General features: G+C 36.8%; 1 long non-coding RNA gene across 1 annotated transcript; it reads left to right on the top strand.

The window, feature by feature from the left end:
- Positions 1–1,776: 1,776 nt before the first annotated feature.
- LOC142179479 (uncharacterized) lies at positions 1,777–5,499 on the top strand. The gene is made up of 2 exons (XR_012707717.1): positions 1,777–2,537; positions 5,211–5,499. It is a non-coding gene; the product is annotated as an uncharacterized LOC142179479 (long non-coding RNA).
- Positions 5,500–6,129: the final 630 nt, after the last annotated feature.

Here is a 6,129-nt window from a genome sequence, read left to right on the forward strand (position 1 = left end):
TTAGTCTGATGAATCTTTCTCCTAATATAGAAAACCTAGTCCGACGAATTTTCTCCTAGGATAATAATTTAAAGAAAATAAAAAGGGAAGTCTAGATTTGAAAAAAAAAAAGAGGGGCAATTTTTACTTTTCTTAAGTTATCAATATTTAGTTTTCTTGAAATCAGAGGCCCCGCCTGAAAAATAGGGTCAGTTTTTACTTTAATCAAGCTTAGTTTATAGTTTTCCGCAAGTTCAATCACGTTTAGGAGACACACATCCTAGTCGAGTAATTAATTTTACTCTCATCATTGCATCCTTCATCAGCAGTGTAAGTGATTTATAGTTTTGCTAACAACTCACAAATCTTCCTAGTGCAAACTGGGGCAGAAAAATTTCTTTTGTTTTGTCTATTTTATTGTAATATCAGGTGCCCACCTAGAGAAAAGGGAAGACAATTCAAGTTTTAAGGGAAAGCAGTTTTGAAGGAGGACAGTTCAAGTTCAGCAATCAGGCGCCCACCTGGAGAACAAGGGAAAATGGTTCAAGTCTCAAAGGAAGACAGTTCAAGTTTTGGCAATCAGGCACCCACTTGAAAACAAGGGAATTCACTTTAGAATGCAATTCAAGTCAGCAACAAAAGAAGCTCGCGGCAAGAATACGAGTCAACACTCCGAGATGATCAACAGAAGTTAGTCACAAACTAGAATAAAAAGAAAAGAAAAGCAAGAAGTGAATCCAAATGCAGAAGCAGATGAAAGATGTGAGCTGCTCAAGATATGGCTAAAATCACGAGCATTGCATGTCCGGCCGTAATCCAAAGAAGAATGAACTAGCACCTGCAGCTAGCAAGCGTCAAGGTTCACATCTAAAGTCTACATGAAGAACCATTCAAGACTCAAGATCAAGCTTCAGAAGACTTATGGATAGGAATCTTGTAACTCATAGTTGACAAACTTAGTTTCTTTTTTAATTTTGATTTTTGATGTAATAATAGGACCGTGGACCGGAGCCTCGGACGGAACCTCACTTGACTCTTGAACTCGGCATTCAATTATTCTTCTTGAACTACACGCAACCTGATTCCCTTATAACCCGGGATATGTAGGCTGTCCAAAACCAGGACTCGATTGCGCCCGTTTCTTTTGTTTTCTTCCTCTTTTGAATAACGATATGGCCAAAATTAGTCACACGGCTCACTTTGTCTTTGCCCGAAAACTCTTCACATTTTCGAGCAAAGAGGGGCAGCCGTGAACACCTAATTTTTGATAATATTTAGGTTGTTATTACCTTTTTAGTGTTTAAATATTTGCTAAGTTTAATCTTGATATTTTAGACTTTATTTCACTTCTTAGTAGGTTTTTTTGACAAAATTAAAAATCATACAAAAAAAAGAATCACATTTTTAGATAATAGTTATGTTTTCTTTACAAAAGAAAAGAAATTCACAAAAATATGTTTTCTAATTGTGGTAAGACTAGCAATTTTATAACTTTTTCTTTAATAGTTTCTTAATTTTTTCTAGTTTTTAATTTTAGTGTAGTAATTTTAATTATCTTTAATTAAATAAAAGATAAAAGAACCAAGTCCAAAAATACCACATGACAAAGATTCTTTTCTAACTAACCTCACATGCTCTCACACAAAGTTCACCAGCACACCACATTTTTATTTTATTAATTCTTTTTGTTTTACTCTCTTGAAATCCTATCTACATTAACCAAATTCACCTGGGCCCACTGACAAAAATATTCCTTCACTAGTACCTACCTTCCTCATCCCACATTATATAAAAATACGTGCACACACAGAAAAAAAAGGGGAACGGAAGAAACATAATAAAGAGAGAGAGAGAGTGGAGACTCTAAAATTCCTAGAACGGAATTCCAAAAAAAAGCTTAGGCATCCATATCTCCCATTTAAAGAAACTGAGATTTCCCAGATTTCACCCAACAACAAAAACAAAGATGCCCCCCCCAAAGCTTCTTCTTCTTCGAAACCACCTACCCCAGCCGTTACACCCAAACAACTCCACCACCAATCTGTTTCTTCTTCAACCTTCCAACGACCCCTCCTCTCTGAAACACAACAGAACACACGAGCCCTAACCAGCGACCTTCAGCTCCTTCTCCAGCTTCTTCTTAACCAAACACCCATCGCCTATACACAAACCAGCCGCCACCTGCAACCATGTGAGCTTCGCGGCAAACTTCCAGCTTCAAAAAATAAAACCGCCTTAGAATTCCATAGTTTTTGCTGTGAAAACCTCCTTGTTTTTTCGTCAACTAAATCACAATCAGCATACTCTGAATTTTGAAGTTCGAGTGCTCACATTTGAGCAAGAAAGATGTTCGCTCCAGTTCCGCTGTCAAAGTTCCGACCGGCGGCCCTGTTCGTGGTTGAGTTTTGTTCGATATGTCGGGTTCTATTTAATACCATCTCAACAAATTGTAACTGTTCCTGGCCGTTGCTATTGGAGGTTCAATTGACTGACTCGAAAGCAAATACAGTTACAGAATATTCATTTCGTTTTCCTCTTACCCAGTTAGTCGAATATTTGTGAGTGAGTTTTCTTGTTTAATTTTGTTTGATATGCTTTAATGGTTCTGTTCATTAGTCTACTATCTTGATTTGTTCATTTTATTTGTTTAAAATTTAGACTAATAAATCTCTAAGAATGTTGAGTTGTTTGCTGGCAGAGATCTCAAATTAAAATGATTAGAGTTTTGGGTAATATTTGTTAATTTTCTTTACTTTGCTTTTGTTTAATTCGACTGAAATAAGAGTATGCGTAAGCCACATGCTAATTTTTTTTAAAGAGAAATTGAAACTAGATGTGGGTCTTGGTTAAATATGAGAAAGGAATTGAACTCAAGAAAGTTTCTGTCATTCTTGTTTTATTTCTCTTTTAATTATTCGGGTTGCTAGGGGCATGCTAGGCCCGTTAATATCATATAGGTGCCCTCTTTAATTAGTCCAAAAATAATTTTATAATATTCAAAAACATCGTAGTTTGCTTTAGGCGCGCTATAATAAATTGTCATAGCTACGAGTATGGTTCCCGTGATATAGTTGTGATGCTTAATTACTAAAATTCGGGTGTGCATTTCATGTGACCCGATTCTAATTTCCAACAAGGTTAAATAGAACGTGTCGTGAACCGCGGGTGTATTTCATGTAGCGTGGTTTGCGATGTATTTTTAAAAACAAATCATGAATTTCCCTCGAAATATTAAAAGCGGTTAGAAAGTTAAAAAATGCACATAGGTTTAAAATGTGTAATTAAATCAGATAATTAGGACAATATTAATAGTTGAGCGACCGTGTTAAAACCATGGAACTCGAGAATGCCTAACACTTTCTCCCGGATTAACAGAATTCCTTACCCGGATTTCTGTGTTTCGCGGACTGTAAACCAGAGTCAATTCTTCCTCGATTCGGGATTTAACCGGTGACTTGGGACACCATAAATTATCCCAAATGGTAACTATGATTTTTAAACAAAATAATCTTATTTTTATTGTCACTTAAATTGAAGAAACTCCCTTATATTGCCCTCGGGTGGTAAAAAAGGAGGCGTGACAAGTAGAACTCTAGGCGAGGCCGAAGCAAGGTACCCTCACTTGGAAAAATTGACGCTTGCTTTGCTAAGCGCCTCCAGAAAGTTAAAACATGTTACACCCCATGTTTTTGTACGTGAAAGTATGCCATAAGTAAATTGATGGAAGCTCGGAAAATGAGATGTTAGATCCCGTATTTTTATACGTTAAAGTTTCGTCGTAAGTTAATCGACGTAAGTTCGGGAATGAGATTATTTTGACATTATAAGTATTATGCTATTTTAAACAAGTGATGAGTAAATTAATGAAAGTGAAAGGATAAGCAAATTGAAAAAAATGAGTTTCGTCAAAGTTTGACACTTTGGGATAAAATATAATACCGGAATTTATGGACTAGTGCCATACAAGGTACCACATGACTGTGATTATAAGGTGTATAAAGTGTGTTAAAAGTGAGTGGTATTTTAAGTAATTTGAGATAATTCATAATAATACGGATAATTAGGTAATTATTGGATAATGGGGGATTAACAAAATAATTAAGTAAGTGGATAAGATTTGTGATAAGGATAAACCCCCATGTGGCAGCCACCACATACGTTAACTTGCCACCTTTTAAATGACTTAATGAATCATAATTATCTTATTATTTCCGGATCATTTGATATAATACAATTCAAAGAGATTTGGAATATTAAATTGTTTAATGTTTTGATGGGTATAAGGGTTGTAGTAGTTAAGTTTTAAGAACGGTCAAAATAAACTCAAGAAAATTGCCTATGGTGCATCATTTCTCCAGATTTCAGTTGTAGTTCATTTTTACAATTGGTTTCGTTGCTTCCTTTAACACATGAAAAGAGAATCAGAAGATGCCGTTTAGCCTTCTATACATCGCAAATTCCTTAAAAATGGTAGGCAACTTAGTAACGTGACAATTCTGCTTCAACAAAAATTCGAGCAAGAATATCATACGGATTTTTTCCTGCCCCAAGTATGTTAAGGCTATCCCTTCTTTCCTTTTGGCATGATCTATACGATACAAACGAAATGAGAAAATGCACAACTTTCATAAATGACTCTATTCATAAAAGTACTAGAAGTGCCTATGTTGTTGAATTCTCATGTGTCCTATTATTTTATCATCTGTTCATGGGTCTAAGAAAAATACGTAAGTTGAAAATGTTTACTTCATGATATTAATCAGAGGCATAATGGTCTTATGACACTCTGAAAGATTTTATTGACGTAATTCTCATGTATTGCATTCATGTACATTGACCCATGACCAGATTGCATTATATACGTGTATATATGTATATTATATATTAGGATATGGGAAAAAGTTATGGCGTTATATACGCACCACCACCTGATCAGCTAGTATACGTTGGTGATTTTGCCCACAGTAGTTGATGATATGATGTGATGCTCTCAGAGGCTTGATGATGATGTTATGAACACATGTATCTATGCATAACATGACATTCATATTCACATGCATGACACTATAAGTATTTCATGATTTACAAAGTTATCCTGACTGACAGGTTGAGTCATTTACTCTATATTTCTTCCATGTCTTTTATGTACTTATTTATGTTCCTTACATACTCGGTACATTATTCGTACTGACGTCCCTTTTTCCTGGGGATGCTGCATTTCATGCCCGCAGGCCTCGATAGACAGGTCGAGAGCCCTCCAAGTAGACTATCAGCTAGCGGAAGATGTTGGTGAGCTCTATTTTGCGTCGGAGTTGCTTGTTTGGTTAGTATAACTTAGACGTGTATTGTTTAGTATGGCGGGGCCCTGTCCCGACCTTTATGGTATTTATCTACTCTTAGAGGCTTGTAGACATATGTCATATACGTAAAAGATTGTATGGCCTTGTCGACCTATGTTCAGTACACGAATGGTTATTTGGGTCTTATAGGCCCGTAATTCATATGTACAAGTTTGTATTCCCTCATGCTTTACTCCGGTTCATTTACCTATGATAGAATGATATGAAAGATTCGTTACGTTGGTACTCAGCTGAGTAAGGTATTGGGTGCCCGTCGCGGCCCATCAGTTTGGGTCGTGACAAAATCGTACTTTCAATGCCACCCCATATGTGTCGTGACCTCTTACGCACTGAGGAACATCATGCACAAGCCCTAGCTCCCGGGCCGATTGGCCAAATGGACAGTCAAAATTAGCGGGTACAATATCGAATATTGACCCCGAACCGCCATTAAATCCCAAATTTTGGTAGACTTCATGGCCGACTTTACGCCGGCCTTAATACCCAAAGTCGAAAAGGAATTGTTGTTAACCTCGGAAGGGAATCTGGACCCTATTTTCAGAGGGTTCCTCGAACGCAAAGGGGTTCGGACTCAACATCATATTGAAGCTGACTACGGGTAATGTACTTAGGCAGTCTATTACAACTGTGAAATTGACTAACAATAAGGCCGAGTAAGAGGCTATGATTGCAGGTTTCGAATTGGCTAAAAGCCTTAGGGCCGAGATGGTCGAAGCTAAGTTTGATTCCCTCCTTGCGGTAAACCAAGTTAATGGGACGTTCGAAGTAAAAGAGGAACATATACGAAGGT

This window comes from Nicotiana tabacum, chromosome 3 (genome assembly GCF_000715075.1).
Source record: "Nicotiana tabacum cultivar K326 chromosome 3, ASM71507v2, whole genome shotgun sequence".
In the NCBI taxonomy this organism is placed as follows: domain Eukaryota; kingdom Viridiplantae; phylum Streptophyta; class Magnoliopsida; order Solanales; family Solanaceae; genus Nicotiana; species Nicotiana tabacum.